Source organism: Tupaia chinensis, unplaced genomic scaffold (genome assembly GCF_000334495.1).
Source record: "Tupaia chinensis unplaced genomic scaffold, TupChi_1.0 Scaffold142716_1, whole genome shotgun sequence".
NCBI lineage: Eukaryota > Metazoa > Chordata > Mammalia > Scandentia > Tupaiidae > Tupaia > Tupaia belangeri.
This window is the reverse complement of record NW_006202562.1, coordinates 6364263-6381784: the sequence shown is the minus strand read 5'-3', so window position 1 is coordinate 6381784 and position 17522 is coordinate 6364263. Positions and strand designations below refer to the sequence as shown.

The following is a 17522-nucleotide window of genomic DNA, read 5'->3' as shown; positions in this document are numbered from 1 at the left end:
AATATTACCAAAAAAAAAAAGGGAAGACAGAAGCAGGGAGAGACAGGAACTGAGAGACAGAGAGAGAAGGCTGGGGGTGCAGAGGGGGGCTCCCTACCGCTAGCTCGTTTGTTGGAGACTGAACTATTAGTAGAAAATCTTCATTCCCTTAAAAATCTAGTTCACTGTAGCCATGTGGAACCTTGTCCTGAAGGCCCGTGGCTTCTTCTCTACATTTGTTTTGATCAGGTTTTGCTCATTAGGAATTATGGCATTTGTGTTTTTCACCTTGTAAGTGGAGTCTTCAAAAAATTCATAGAAAATGCAAATTATGGGACCAGTAGTTAGTGTAATGGCTATGTCACTGAACTCCCATGTAGTCGACCACGGTTCGAGTCCTGTGCCCAAGATCCCAAGAGGAGAATGGAGGAGAAGGGATTGCGGCATGGCCATCCACCTGGGGGGTGATTTCTTGCTTTCTGTCTCTCTGTCTCTGTCTTTCTGGTGAGCGCATGCACCCTATAGCAAAAAAAAAAAAAAAAAAAAAAAAAAAAACCTAAAAAAAAAAAAAAAAAAAAAAAAAAAAAAAAAAACTCTAAAAAAGAAAAGAAAAAAAAAAAGAAAATGCAAATTATGAAAAACTTAAACATGGATTCCTTTTTTTTTTTTTTTTTTTTTGCTATAGTTGTGTGTGTTTGCTGGAGAGAAACGGAGAGAGAGAGAAATCATCCCTCGGGGGGAGATGGCTATCCCGCAACCCCTTTTCCATTCTCCTGTCAGGACTTTGGGCACCTATGCACATATGTCTGGCATGTTTTTCAAGCCACTGAGTCTAGGACTCAAACTATGTAGTAGGCTATGTGGGATGCCATGTTAACCACCACACCACCTGGCTGACCCTGGATTTCAATTTTGTTTTTGCATCAAAATAAACTCATACTTGAATTCCATTTTCCACTAACTTGTGAAGAGTCCTGGTATTTGGTTTGTGTGTGTATCTCACTGCAGCTACTTAAGATTATGGCAACTCTTATTATTTTTATTTTTCAATTGGCTAGAGGGCCTGTATGCTTCCTATATGGGTTCAGTTGCATAACTGCTGTGCCATAATCTAGACCCCCAAAATGCAAATATTTTACCAAAGAAATTAACATTACAATAGAGAAGGTGGAAATAAAACCGTTTGCATGGTTTATCATTTATGAGAAAAATAAAATGGGATTGAGAAGAGAGAATTAACAAGAGGAGGCTGGGATGGACACAGAACAGAGTCAAGCATGATTCTCCACCTCTTCATCCCTTTAAATCTGTAAAAGGGGGGCTTCAGATGAGGGCTAGAGCACAGGACTGACGGTTGGTTGGTAAAGAGAAAGTGTATTGTCATTTGCTGTTGTTTGCATCCACCATCGATTACGAGTGGCAAGCGGCAAGGGCGTGGCTGACAGACAAGAAGGGAAAAGTAAAGCATGCATGTCTAAATCAGCAGAAGGAGATTTCTGTAGAATTTGACAAACCTGGAATAGCATTAGTTCTGCTATTGGGGCTTCCAGTTCCATGTAGTTTATCTGATGGGTTTGTTTACTCGAAGAGTGTTGGGGCCACCAGAGAGAGAGGAGAAGGTTTAAAGGATCTGTTTCTTGTAGCCCCTCTTCCCCCCTGTGGAATTTAAGAAAGGCTTTAACTTACAGACACTGGACTTCTTTTTATTTATTTATTTATTTGGAGAGGTTTTTGCTATAGGGCGCGTGCGCTCACCAGACAGACAGAGACAGAGAGACAGAAAGCGATAAATCACCCCCAGGGGGGATGGCCACACCGCAGTCCCTTCTCCTTTGTTCTCTCGGGATCTTGGGCATGCACGCACACGTGGCTGGCGTGAGTTTTAAGCCACCGGGCCCGGGACACGAACCGGGGTTGACTACATGGGAGTCCAGTGACATAGCCATTACGCTAACTGCTGGCCCCGAGACACTGGAATTCTTAACATTACCACCTATCTATTGTCATATTTAATCATCATCATAGCCTTCCAAGGGTAGGATCATTATTCTCACTTGACAGAGAAACTGAGCCCTAAGAGGCTGAGTAACTTGCCCTAGATCGCAGTTAGTCTGTGGCAACTGGTAGAATTGGACTGTTAGATTTCACAGTGTGCTGTGCTTAGCTCTCCATGTTAGGATGGCCTGCCTGCTAGACAGGAATGGCTGCCCCACCAGGTATGATCAGTGCTCCCCTCGCTGGTGTTTGGATTGAAGGTCCTGAAAGGGGAAAGTGGGATGACATTGCTGGAGAATTCCATGGTGATCAGCACATTCACCACCTTTGGCTGGTCCTCCACCTTCACCTGGGTAATTATGGATGGGTACCGTTTCTGTTTTTAATAAGTGGTATATGCTTGCCAAATAGAGACAGAGAGACAGAGAGGGAAAGTGAGAAATCAACCCCTAGGGGAATGCCTATGCTGTAATCGCTTCTCCTCCATTCTCCTCTTGGGGTTTTGGACACACACGCACACATACCCAGTGTATTTCTCAAGCCACTGGGCCAGGACTTGAACCGCACAGTAAGCCATCTGGGATTCAGCACCTTAATCTTCACACCTTGGACTGGCTCCAAGGATGGATCAATTTTAATACCAACCATGTAATCCTTCATTTTTCTTTCCCTGGATGAGTCCTGAGGTCCTCCCAAAAGCTAGATTTGATTGCCATACTTCATAGCACCCCAGGGAGTGCACTGTCACCATCCTGGGGCCACTGCTGGGCCCTGTGTAAAATAATCCCCTTCTCAGGACACAGCCTCTGGCAACACCTCCTGTGCCTCAACCCTGTGCACCAAGGAACATGACCTGACCCTTACCTCTTCTCTGCTTCTCGGACTTCTCCTTCTATCTATTCCAGAGACTCTCATTAAGTAACTGAAATTAATGGAGAGGGCTTTGTTTTTCCTGTGTTTCTTGCTGCTCGCTCCTTAGGGAAAGGCTGATGCTGCCATCAACTGGCTGAGAATTTTAACGTGGTTTTGCGAAGATGGAATTTATGCCTTTTCTCTTCCCTTTTTTTCTTCTTATTTTCCTCAATCCTACCCCTTTCTTTGCGACACTAGCACATGCAGCTTTGAAGGTTGATGGTGATGAGAGTTAGCAAGTCTTGCTTGAAAATAAGTGGCATTCTTTGAAAGAAAAAGCCGGCAGGGGAAGGTGCTGTCACTTGCGTGTCATGGCCTCTGGTGCATTTGAGTGCTCAGTGACTGTTGGTATTTGTGGACGATGAGGTGGTGTCTATTTTGGTTATGGTTTGGGGTGTCAATATTTTCATGGGGACCAATGCCCAGAAGCACACTGAAGGCCTGGGAAGAAGATAGGAGTGGGGAGAAGTCACACAGTCTGTGACCATGAGAAGGTTACCACTGGGGATGCCTGGGACCCAGTCCCACTGGCTATGTCCCACTAAGGGTATCCTTGGGAGAAATTGTGGGAACCTTTTTAAAGCAATCATGAACGTCGGATGTTGCCACCCACCTATCTAGGGAAGGAAAGAGGAAATACCACTATGCATTATTCCTCTTCCCTTTAATTTCCTGCATCAACTCTTTTTCTTAAAAGTTTCTTTCTTTCTTCTTTTAGAGAGAGAGATACCTCCATAGGGTCTTCCCACCACCACCCACCCATGTCTTAGTGGGCCTAGATCTTGGGCAAGCATGCCCACTCCTGATGCTCAGGGAGGTCCCAGGATGGGAAGCCAGGACCTTTCCCATGGGGTCCAGTTGTGTTACCACTGTGCCACCACGTGGTCCACTGCTTCAGCTCTTACATGTATAGTAAGACACTCCCAAACTCAGTGGGGAAAAGAATCATATGCATTTATTTAGCTCATGAAGCTGAAGGTTGCCTGGGGTTTGGCTGATCTAGGTTGGACTCAGCTGGGCAGATCCTGGTCGGTTAACTCACCCATGTCGGGTGTTCACTGATTGAGGCTGGGCCCAACTAGGTGAGTCACTTCCTGCACAGGTCCTGCCAGGAGTGGCGTCTGGCTGATGTCTAGGTAAGGCCAGCCACACCTGAGCACATTCCGAGTTCAGACTGAAGCAATAGCTACCTTAGTGGGGCTCTCCTCAGGACAGTGGCAGAAACACAGGTGTACAAGGTGGAACCCGAGAGGCCTCTGAAAACCAAGGCTTGGAAGTGGCGCACTTCTGTTGGTCAAAACAGGTCACATGGCTAAACTTAAATCAAGAGGCAGGGAAATACATGCCCTCTTTGCTGGAGGAGTTTCTACTCTCAGCCTTGGCTTAGCACCAACAAGGCAATCTACCAAGTTTCCTCTGCCTTCTGTCAAACCGGGCAAGGTAATGTGAGAGTTAAGCCTTAACAGAGCAGTTTTAGTGATGGCTTTGGAGAAAATCTCACTCTTAATGATATGCTAGTTGGTTATTAACAGGAGATGCAGTGACATTAAAAACTGCTTACTGTTGGCTTCCAAAAGCCTCTTTGCCATCTCAGAATGTTGGTGGGAATCGTTACCTTATCTCAATGGTGGCTTCATTCATCGTAGACGCCTGAAGTGTCTGGAGTTGTGAGCTCGTTCCTCCCGCAGCGACAACCTGTTACCACCTCGGCAGCTGCCTGACCGGCGAGGCTCGGAGTCTGCGTGTGCCAGGTGTGCGAGCTGGTCAGGATGAAATAAGAGCAGCGAGGAGACAGAGTAAACTGTCAAATATATTGACATGTATGTTTTCCTACCTTTTAGCAGGCGCTTTGAATTCTGTCAAAATGGCATTTCTTTGCTTGTCTCAGCATCTTGGCGCTCTCCTCTGGCACGGGTATGGCGTAGCTGGAAGTAGAAGAGGCGACGCTTTGATGCGGGTTGGAATTTGCAGCCATAAATTTACAGGCCTTTTTCCAAGTTAGCATGGAAAAGACTTGCCATTTTATGCTTCCTGTGAGTTTTAAGTCATGAAGCATATGCTAAGGATGGCGTGGCGACTGAGTTCTTGGCTGTGTGGAAGTCTGCAGAAGAAACCTAAGCCTCGAATGATTAAATGTCTTTTCCAAATACTCGCAAGTTGTTTATTCTGTGTCCATGGATCGGCCAAACAAGCAAGCAAACAAATGGACACAGACCTTGGTGCTAACGTCCTGACGACGGCTCCTTATTTGGCCCAATGGAGCATTTTAATCAAACTGCTCGGGAAGTCACAAGCCTTATTAATCCTTCTGAATTCTGTTTCTACATGTAGAAAAGAGCCAGGGTGAGTGGATGGTACCAGATGTCTAAGTCAGTTAATGAGTGTGCTTTGTTGGTGGTGCCACATTTCGAGAGCCCCCAGATGCAGAACCGGAGGCAGGGATTTAGGTGTGAGAAGTTTACTTGGCAGATGGGCCCAGGAAGGATGGTGGGAAATGGACAGAGGAGGGGAAGCAGGCAGTCTTAATGAGCAGATTTCCACTGTGAGCACCTGAGGCTCAGTCCTGCTGGGACCTCTGGGGACCACGTGGCCTCCCTTCAGTGTCATTTCACTCCTATCTCCCCATCCATCGTTGGTGAGGACTGTTCCTAGAGGGAAAAACTCTGGGCACTTCTGGTCTATCCGACAGTGATTCCAGGCAGATCCTGTCACGGATACTTGCAGTGGATACACTTGACGGGAATGGGAATGGTTGGTGCTGAGAGGACACCGGCAAAGCGCCATTAGCATCTGCTACAGGATGTTCATGAGATTTTGAGGAACGGAAGAAAGGAATGTGTGTTGTTTTGGGGTTTTTTTTGGAGAAGTTTTTACCTTAGGTCGTGTGCGCTCACTGGATAGAGACAGACAGTGAGAGAGCGAAAGCAAGAAATCATCCCCGGGGGGATGGCCACACCACAATTCCTTCTCTGTTCTTCCAGGATCTTGGGTGCACACACACGTACACATGCGCCCAACATGAGTTTCAAGTTACCAGGTTCGGGTCTTGAACTGCAGTTGGCAATGCAGGAGTCCAGTGACATAACTGCTATGCTATCTGCTGGTCCCCGGAATGTGTAATTTTAAAAATAGCATTAATGGGAACCAGCAGTTAGCATAATGACTATGTCACTGGACTCCCACGTAGTCGACCGCGGTTCGCGCCCCGGACGCGGTGGCTTAAAATTCACGCCGGGCACATGTGCATGCGTGCCCAAGATCCCGAGAGGAGAATGGAGGAGAAGGGATTGCGGTGTGACCATCCCCCCTAGGGGGTAATTTCTCACTTTCTGTCTCTATGTCTCTTTCTGTCTGTCTGGCGAGCGCACGCGCCCTATAGCGAAAAAAAAAAAGAAAAAAAACCTCTCCAAAAATAGCATTAACAGGTCCAGGCACAGTGGTGTGCACTGCTAAGATGCTGCTGTTCTGCAGGCAGAGGTCCATGGGTGGCCCGGGTTCTATTCCTGGTCTAGACTTAAGGCTGGGCATGGTGGCATGTGCCTGTAGTTCCAGCTACTCAAGAGTCTGAGGCCAAGAGGATCAAGAGTTCAAGACTGGCCTGGGCAACAAAGCAAGATCTTGTCTAAAAAGAGCCAGGCGTGGTTGTGCCTATTGTGTCAGAGTTGCTCAGGAGGCTGAGATGGGAGAATTGCAAGCAAGACTATCATGAAAGCAGAAACGAAAACAAAACAGAGTAAAACAGAAGCTAAATATAGATAGTTCCTAAATTACTATCATTTGACGTAATGATGTTTTGACTTTACAATGGTGTTAAATTGCCACTCGTTCAGCTTAGTGGCCATACTTCTAGTACCTGTATAACCATTCTGTTTTTCACTTTCAGTATGGTATTTAATAAACTACATGAGATATTCAACTCTATTATAGAGTAAACTTTTTGGTAAGTTATTTTGCCCAGCTATAGGCTAATGTAAGTATCCTGAGCACATGTAAAATAGCCTAGAGTAGGGCCGGCAGGTGGCGTGAAGGTTCAGGCACTGGCCTCTCCCACATGGTCGACTGTGGTAGGCAGGGTGAACTGAGAAAGTTCATGTGTGACTAGTGTGCTGAGCGTTTGCTTTCCAACAGTTTGAGTGGTCGACATGTAAATATTTTCTCAAAAATATTTAAAACCGTACTGTCTCTGTTGTTATAGGGTCACAAACAAACTTATAAGAAGTATTTTGAACATTATCTTCAAAACTCAGTTTTTTGAAATTTCGAAAGTTGTTCATTAACTGTCAAGAACTACGGAGTATGAGCAAAATATTTTTGATATGCAAAGTAAATGTTTGTGGGATGTAAAATAATGTAAATAAATGTAAATAGGTGTAAAAATAAATAAATAAATGATTAAAAGAAAAAAAATGGGCAGAGCCATACAACGGACCATTATATAAGCAACTGTGCTGATGTGAAACTCTATGTTAGAATTTTGAGTTGGAAAAAAAGCACAGTGCATAATAATATTTAGAGTAGGGTCCCAGTTTAGGCCCAATCTCAGCTGTGCAGATGGTAGCATACTGATCTGCAGTGCCAGAAACCTCATGGTTTTCCACAAGGGTTCAGATTCCAGGTTGACCTGAAGCATGACAGGTATGCATGCCTGAGATTCCGTCTAGCTCGAGGACTGGGAGAAGGGACTGCAGTGTGATCAGACCCTGTCAAGGATGCCTGTCTCTCTTTCATGCATGCATGTGTGAATGCAGACACTCTGTCATGAAAGAAATAAAATAAATAAACTCTAATGAAACAAATGATCCTATTAAAGAAAATACTAGCTTTATTTGAGTATTACTTACATATTGTAAAATTCACCTATTTGAGTATACAAATATGAGTATGTTAGTAAATTTATACACGTTTTCTAGAAATGTCATGTAAATGGAATTATATAGTGTGAAGTTTTTGTGCCTGACTAATTTCTTTTTTAAAAGTATTGAATTCAATTTTTTTTTTTTTGAGAGACGTTTTTGCTATACGGCACGTGCGCTCGCCAGACAGACAGAGACAGAGAGACAGAAAGCGAGAAATCACCCCCCGGGGGGGATGGCCACGCCGCAATCCCTTCTCCTCCATTCTCCTCTCGGGATCTTGGGCACGCATGCACATGCGCCCGGCGTGAGTTTAAGCCACCGGGTCCAGGACTCGAACCGCGGTGGACTACATGGGAGTCCAGCGACATAGCCATTACACTAACTGCTGGTCCCCAAAAGTATTGAATTCAATTTATTATTATTATTATCTTTTAATTTGCTATAGGGTATGTGCACTTGCCAGAGAGAAACAGAAGAGAGAGAGAGGGAATGTGAGAAAGTGAGCCAGCAGATCCAGACTTGAACTGTGGTCGGCCATGTGGGAATCTAGTGCCCCAACCACCATCTCTTGGCCCCAGTGCCTGACTACTTTCACTCAGTATAAAGTTATTAAATAATCCATGTTGTAGGATGTATCGATTGTTCCCTTTTAATTGAATAGTATTTTGTTGTGTGGATAGATCCATTCTACAGTTCATAGACATTGAGATTTTTTGTTGTTTTATTATCATTAATAATGCTGCTGTGAACATCTACATAAATATCCTTAAGAATTATTTATTTAATTTTAGTTATCATTATCACTATCATTATTATTTTTTATTTATCAGAGAGAGAAAGAGAGAGAGGAAAAGTGTGAAAGCAAGCCCCCAGGTTCAGGACTTGAACCATGGTCAACCACATGGGAGTCCAACATCTTAACCACCATGCCACCTGCTGGTCCCCATCTATATACACATTTTTATGTGGACATTCATCTTTTAAAGAATTATTTTATTTAACTTTGTTTATGTATTTGCTTATTTTTTGTTATTATTCATTTAATTTTATTTATTCACTCATTTATTTTTTAAATTTGACCAGAGAGTTAGAGAGAGAAAGAGTGAGAAAGCAAGCCTCCAGGTCTGGACTCAAACCGTGGTCAGCCATGTGGGAGTGTCCAGCACTTTAACCACCATGCCACCTGTTGGTCCCCTATTTGCTTATTTTTTTAATTTGACCAGAGAGGGACAGAAAGAGAGAGTGAGAGAAAGTGAGAAAGCAAGCCATCAGGTTCAGGACTCAAACCATGGTTGGCCATGTGGGAGTCCATTAGCCCTAACCACCACACCAACTGCTGGCCCCTATATTTTAATTTTGAGAGGAGTTTCTGGGTGATGTGGTTAAGTTCTGGGTAATATGTTTATTTCTTTAAGAAACTGCCCATCTGTCTTCCAAACAGGCTGTATCATCTACATAATGATGCATGAGGGTTCTGGCTTTTCCAGGGCCTCACCAGCAGTGGGCATTATCAATCTTTTTGACCTTAGCTATTCTGATAGATGTGTAGTGGCATCTTACTGTGGCTTTGGCATATTTTCATGTGCATTTTTGTCATTCATCTATCTTCTGTGAAATGTCTCTTCATTTTGTGGTGGATTGTTTTTCTTCCTAGCAGCAAGAGTTATAGGCTATTTCAATTTTTTTCTCCAAGTTCAAAATTATTTCCAAATAAAAAGTTAAAAAATAATTTTAGGTCCCATTACTGCCCCTCTCCGGACTTATTCAGAATGTGGACACCCTCACTGAAAGAATCAAAAGGAAGAGTAAGATCAGATTTTAAATCATAAGCCAGAAGTAGTCATTGTCTGGCAACAAAACAATGGATCCTTGTTGAATCAAGACATACTTCTTGACCGGTTTTTGACTGAATAGGAAAGTGGTGATTAAAATGTCCAGATGTTGGATAAAGACTTGAAAGTGCTTATTATTATCTTCCTCTCTTAGTTACTGAAGAAGTTATCCAGCTTCCCCAGCCTTTTCCCTTTGGGTGTGATCCTGAGTGACTTTGAATATGATCTAGTGTGTCTGCATGACAGCTTAGGGTCAGACCATGAGGATGCAGGAATTGAGCAGAGCTGTCAGTCACCACTGCCGCACGACCATAGACACACGTGGTCCCTGACAGACGCCTCACTTGAAACCACTCTACATGAGCCTCCTGCATAGTCAGCCCCATTTTAGGGTCACCTCTTTCATTTCCCACCAAATCCACTACAACTTTCTAATGTTTCTCACCAAATCAATGTGAACCAGAAACATGCCTGGAGCTCCATTTACTTCATTCAGGCCCAGTGTGATAGCTCAGCTGGCAACTTACTGGTCTAAAGTGTTGGAAGCCACATGGCCTGCTGCTGGACTTAGAACCCCAGTGGACCTAAAACACACTGCACATGGCTAATTGCAAGGTTCAGAGAAAGGGGTCTCAGATTAAAGAGATCCTGTTGAAGGTTTCTGTTTTTCTCCCTCTCATTCTCTCACCCTCTTTGAATCAAATAAATAAACTTTAAACAGAAAATGGGCTAGTCAGCCAATAGCAGATGGAATACAGAACAGTAAGGTGGAAGAGAGGGATCCATTTGCCATCTCCCAGACTTCAGGCTAGTTGGCTTGTACTTACTGGTTTGCAATTTTTCATTTAGTCAAGGCCAACTATTAATTCTTTTACTCACCATTAAATCTTTATGGACACCTAGTATGTGCTAGATATTGTATGAGGTTGGGAGTAATTAGTAGTGAACAAAAATAGCAAAGTACAGGGCTGGCAGGTGGCATTGGTGGTTAGGGCACTGGACTTCCACATAGCTAGCCACAGTCCATGTCCTGGACCTGGTGGCTTGCTTTCTTAGTTTCCCTTTCTCTCTCTCTCTCTGGTCAAATTAAAGAATAATAATAACAAATAAAGTTAAATAAATAAATAACTCTTTATAAAAATAGGCAAAGTCCTATTCCCTAAAAGGTTTATATCCTAGTAGACAAAATAGACAATAAACAATTAAGCAAACAAATACAAAATATTAGACTGTTGGAAAAGCCAGGACCTATTTTTTTGTATGGAAAAAAATGTGTCATGACTTTTCTGACAATGCAATATATGCTAGTGTTTAATAAGCATTACGAAATAAAATCAGGCATACAGAGGTAGGGCACATGCATTCACTGGAGAGAGGCAGAGCGAGACAGAGAAATGGAAAGGGAGAAATCACCTCCCAGGAAGGATGGCCATGCTGCAATCCCTTCTCCTCCATTCTCTCCTCAGGGTTTTGGCCACGTACACACACATGCCCAGTGATACTTCTTTCAAGCCACTGGGTCAAGGACTCAGACCATAGACAGCAATGCAGGAGTCCAGTGTCTCAACCACCATTCCACCTACTGGCTCCTACATTTTAGGAATTTTAATGTTAGGAAATATAAGATAAATAATTTAAAGAAAACCAGACATGTTTATAAGATGACTCCCAGATGGGTAATTTGAAATGATGAATGATCTCTTCTTCAATTCTTGGTAAATTGCAAAATTTGCTAAGTCAGTCAGAATGGAAAACGGGAGTATTAAATGTGAGATGCAGAGACCAAAATATTTGAGCCCAAAATGGTATTTCTGATATTGTTTTGTTTTTATTGGCAAAAAATAGTGCAAATGTGTGTTTATGAGGTCACATAATAAAATATAAAGTGGAGCTTTCATTTAGTTAGCTTGGCCAAGGAGTCTCCCAAACTTGGAAAAAATCAGACAGTAATAAATCATTTGAAGGCCTGACTCAGGCTACTGGCCTTGGGCGCAGTTCTCTGGAGCATCTGGATACAAGGGTAGAATGTGGACGGGTGACCATGCTGCACACATACTCCTTCCTTCCCTCGTCTCTTCCTCTTCCCGGTGATTCCACAAACCAACTCTGCTTTGTCATTGATTTAAGATTACCTTCCCAAAATGGTGCCATGTTGGGACCAGCAGTTAGCCTAATGGCTATGTCGCTGGACTCCCACGTAGTCGACTGTGGTTCGAGTCTCGGACCCGGTGGCTTAAACTCACACTGGGCGTGTGTGTGTGTGTGCCCAAGATCCCGAGAGGAGAATGAAGGAGAAGGGATTGCGGCGTGGCCATCCCCCCTGGGGGGTGATTTCTCGCTTTCTATCTCTCTGTCTCTGTCTGTCTGTCTGGCGAGCACACACGCCCTATAGCAAAAACCTCTCCAAAAAAATAAAACAAAAACCAAAATGGTGCCATGTTTATTTTCCAACATCACTGCCAATTACAACAACTACTTACAACTGGTGTAGTTACACAATACCTACCCCACACTTTTACCCAAAGCCTCCCTGGCCCATGTTGCTAATCATTCAAACTGGAAGCAGTGGTGTGTACCTGTAGTCCCAGCTACTTGGGAGGCTGAGGCCAACCTAGGCAACATAGAGAGACCATGTCTCTTTAAAATATAGATTTTTAAAATCTCTCTCTCTCTCTCTCTCTCTCGACATAGGTAGGTAGATAGATGATAGGTAAATGAAGTTACTCAATCTGTGCTCTATGCTGATTTTTAAAGTCCACTTGGCCTTTTCTGGTGCTGAAATAAACCATATCTTATCTAAATGTTACCTTAATTTTACCTTTCATGATCTTGGGCAGGTCACATTTTCATTTCAACACTGACTAACTCAAAATCGATATCTGTATGAATTAGTATTTAGGTCACATTTTTAGTCTAAGGTCTATGGCTTTATGCATTATTTCCGGCATGCTTCAAGGTGATTGATCCCAATAACTTGGGACTTTGCATTTTAGTGGTTTGTATGTTGTTACTTCTTTGTTGATTTGATTCTAATGAGTCCAACTTTCATTCTCTTAATTTTGAGTTCCTAGATAATTCGTTATTGAGAAATCAAGTGGTGCTGGTTGAGAGAAGGCTTATAATAGGCAAGAATTATATTTTGAAGGTAATTTGAGAAAAAGTTAAAACTTGAGGCAGGCAGGTGGCATGGTGCTCAAGGGTGTTGAACTCCCATATGGCTGACTGCGGTTAAAGTTCCAGACCTGGCGACTTGCTTTCTTACTTTTTTCCTCTCTCTCACTCACTCACTCACTCTGTCCCTCTCTGACCAAATAAAAAAAAAGTGAATAAATAAAGTTAAGTAAAATAATTCCTTTTTACTTAACTTTATTTATTCTAATTTGACAAGAGAGGGACAGAGTGAGAGAGAGAAAGTGAGAAAGCAAGCCACAAGATCTGGGCTCAAACAGTGGTTGCCCATGTAGGAGTCCAGTGCCCTTAACCACTATGCTACCTGCTGGCCCCCAAAATAAATTTCTTTTTTAAAGAAGTTAAAACTTAAAAGTTTGATACTATTCAGGGGCCAGCAGGTGGCATGGTGGTTAAGGGCGCTAGACTCTCACATGGCCAACCACAGACCTGATGGCTTGTTCTCTCTCTTTCTCTCTTGTCAAATCAAAATAAATAAATAAAACGGATAACCTTTAAAAAAAAGTTTGATACTATTCAAAAGATTTTAAAGAAAACATATAAAAGAATATTTGAGAGTGGACAAAAAATTTTATATTAACAATAGTTCCTATTTCTTATAACAAATACCAACTTACTAAAAATAATTTGTTTTCTTTTATGTGATTACATTTTTGCATTACATTCGATTTTGCAATGAAGAAATTTAGTAGGTTTTGTTTTTTAAAAGTTGCCTTTTTTTCCTTGCTTGAACTTTGAAAAAACAGAAGTGATACTGACATGCTTAGTGTGGTATTTGCTGATGTCTGAGTGTGTGTGGTTTTAATTTTTAGTTGTTTTGTTCCCTTTCAACCTTTTATCTTAGTTAATGTGAATCATATTGTATTTTCCACTCCTGAGCGCTGTGATTCATTGCTGTCTATTTCCTCTGGAGCACGCTACACCGCAGAGCCTTCTGGCAAGGAAGGTACCTTGCATTCCTGTGGTCAGCATCAGCTCAGGCGACTGTCTTTCGGAGGAAGATGAAAGTTGCTGTAGCATCTTCCTTTGGGGAAGTTACAAAGCCTCAGTCTGGGGGTTTGTATGGTTTGTAACAATCTATGTTTCATCTCGATCACAAACAGGCAAATTGATATTAAAATGAATAAATGTCGTATTTGGTTATGAAGCTTTTTGGGCACACTTCTGCTCCCAGGAAACGGACAGAAGACTTGGTCACAGTCCTTGCCTGTGGTACACAAATAACGTTTATGGATGGCTTGAATTTACTATATCAATGCAGTTTTGAAAACCTGGAACAGATTCATTCATCTGATCTAAAACCTGTTTTTGTTGAGTAGGTGGACTGCGTGGCTTGAGGTGTGAACTTCTGAGCGTAGGAGTTGGGGGGATGGTGGAAGCAGCTCCTGCATTCAAAAGGGACTTGAGAACATCATCACAGCATACGATTTCCCATCCAGAATACACTGTATAGTGGCTTAGTCATACACGTTACCGTCAGCAACTAATTGTCCATTTCTTGTTTCTTGTATATATATTTATTTTCCCCCTATTTATCACCCTCTGCCATTTCCCACCCTCATTCCATACTGTCTTCTGTGATGATGTTCAGTGAATGAATGTAAAGTAAATAAATTTAAGGGGCCAGCAGGGGCGTGGTGGATAGGGTGTTGGAATTCCCACATGGCCAATCACGGTTCGAGTCCTGGACCTGGTGGCTTGCTTTCTTGCTCTCTCTTCCTCTCTCTCTCTCTCTCTCTCTCTCTCTCTTTCTCTTTCTGTCTTCCTCTGGCAAACTCATGTGAAAATAACAATAATAATAATAATAATGGTTAAAAAAAAGTAAATACTTTTTAAAATAATTATTTTATTTAACTTTATTTATTCATTTATTTTAATTTGACCAGAGAGGGACAGAGCATATGTGTGTGTGAGTGAGAGAAAGTGAGAGAGCAAGCCACCAGGTCCAAGACTCAAACCATGGTCAGCCATGTGGGAGTCCAGCATTCTTAACCACCATACCACCTGCTGGTCCAATAAAGTGAATAATTCTTAAAAAAAGAAAATCTAAAACAGTAATTTTTTTTATTTTCAATAAAAATAAATAAATAAATACAAGTTCAAGGGCCTTGACTCACCCAGCTGCACATGGTAAGTTGGCGGCCCTAAGGGTGCTGGGCCCCTGCTGTGTCCTTCTGACCTTTAGGTCAGTCAGAGCCGATGATGACGTCGATGTGGATGGGACAGTAGAAGAGGATCTGGGAAAAGAAGAGAAGGCTCAAGGACAGTTGATGAGGTAGTACAGGGGAAGAAGCTCTTCGGTTGGACGGATTAAATGCATTACAAGTAAGAGAACTTAGAAATCTGAAAAGTTTGCCTTCCAAGCCAAACTTAACGGGGTGATGAAACTTATCATCAACTCACTATATAAAAATGAAGAGATTTTCTTGAGAGCTCTTATTTCAAATGCTTCTGACACTTTAGATAAGATAAGGCTAATACCACTGACACATTAAAATGTTCTTTTTGGAAACGAGGAATTAACTGTCAAAACTGAGTATGACAAAGAGAAGAACCTGCTGCATGTCACAGACACAGGTGTAGGAATCACCAGGGAAGAGTTGGTTAACAATCTTAGTACCATAGCCAAATCTGGGACAAGTGAGTTATTTTTTTTTTTTAGAATTATTTTATTTAACTTGATTTATTTGTTTATTTTTTATTTGACCAGAGAGGGACAGAGAGAGGGAGAGAGAAACTAAGCCACCATGTTCAGAACTCGACCCGTGGTCTGCCACGTTGAAGTCCAATACCCTTAACTACCACGCCACCTCCTGGCCCCCAAGCAAGTTCTTAATCAAAATGACTGAGGCACAAGAAGATGGCCAGTCAACTTCTGTTGGCCAGTTTGGTGTCGATTTCTTTCTTTCTTTCTTTTTTTTTTAAATGATTCCAAATTTACTTTATTTATTCAACAATTTTGAATACATACAGTTTCCCAGAACAATGCCAGTTAAGTGTCATACATTCATTTCAGACTTTTCTCCTGACCTCCATTCAGGTATAGACAATTGTTTAATGGACATGTGTATATGGAGGAAGTTAAGAACTGCAACACCTGGCAGTGACATCATCCACTGCAAAATTAAACAATTACCGAACAATCTGTGAGCTTTAAAGTCCGAGTCCACCAACTAAAAAATTGGAGGAGAACTATAAGGTAGTATGGTGAGATGGGTTCTGCTATGGCACAAAAGAGCTATGACACCCACCTGCTAAGGGAATCTAGGAAATGGTATTTAACCTCTGTAACTTTCATTGAGGATATCCAGAATAATGATTCCTCATACAAATATGACAGCCTAGCTAACAGGATCAGTGCAAAAAAACCTTGTAAACTACGAGGGGGTCTTCAAAAAGTTTATGGAGAACATGAATTATGAAAAAAATATGCATGGATCTCAAAATTATTTACACCAAAATAAACTCACACTTTAATTTCATTTTCCATAAACGTACTGAAGTCCCCTTTGTACATTGCCAATAAGTTTCTGACATAGATTAGATACTCAAAATGTTTCCTCCCTACACTTACCTCTCTTCTCTCTGAGATGCCTTTGACATAAATAAACTTGAGTTATAAATGTAATGGTAACATAAAAATGAACAAATATTACACTTTTATCATATCTGTGTTATAGACAGATATGGAAATAATAGTAATTCCTCCTACATTAAACAGCCTATGGTGACCCTTGCCTCCTTTACATACTGTGTATGTAACACACATTCTAATTACTGTTACTTATCTTTGTATGTGACTCATTTCTTTAACTAGATTAGAAATTAAGGGTATCTTCTTTTCTTACTATTGAAAAACATAAATGGATCTAAGCATATACTAATGAACAATGTGGTTACTTATGATGAACTGGTTCACTATCTTACTAAGAAAAATGCTAAAAATCTTCCAATTTAGACAACTGAAAAGTCAATGGATGTTTACCGTTGAAGATATAATATTCATCTGATTCCCCCAAAGTAGTGTAGCTTAAACCTAAAGCCTGTTGGTGTCGGTTTCTATTCCGCCTTCCTTGTAGCAGGTAAGGTTATTGTCACATCAAAGCACAATGATACCCAGCTCATCTGGGAATCAGACTCCAGTGAATTTTCTGTGAAGTTGACCCAAGAGGAAACTCTCCGAGATGGGGAACAACAAGTACCCTGTCTTAAAAGAAGAAACATCTGACTACCTTGAGTTAGATACAGTTAAAAATCTCATCCAAGAATATTTACAGTTTATACATTTTCCTATTTTCGTGTGGAGCTTTCAGGGAGCCCATGGAAGAGATGAAGCAGCAAAAGTGGAAAAAGAACAGTCTAATGATGAAGCTGATGTAGAATAGGAAGAAGAAAAGAAATCCAAAACTAAAAGAGTTGAAAAAACGGTGTGAGACTGGGGACTTATGAATGATATCAAACTGATAAGGCAGAGACCATCGAGAGTAGAAAAAGATGAATACAAAACTGTCTACAAAGTCCTTTTCAAAGGAAAGTGATGACCTCATGGCTTATATCCACTTCACTGCTGAAGGGGAGATTACCTTCAAATCAATTTTATTTGTACCCACATCTGCTCCACATGGTCTGTTTAACGAATATGGATCTAAGAAGAGCGATCACATTAAGATGTATGTGCATCGAGTATTCATCACAGATGACTTCCACGATATGATGCCCAAGTGCCTTAATTTTGTCAAGGGTGTTGTGGACTTGGGTG

General features: G+C 41.8%; 1 pseudogene; it reads left to right on the top strand.

The window, feature by feature from the left end:
• The window catches only part of LOC102483337 (endoplasmin-like), a 29776-nt pseudogene extending 12607 nt beyond the window's left edge, over positions 1 to 17169 (top strand).
• The last annotated feature ends 353 nt before the right edge of the window (positions 17170 to 17522 follow it).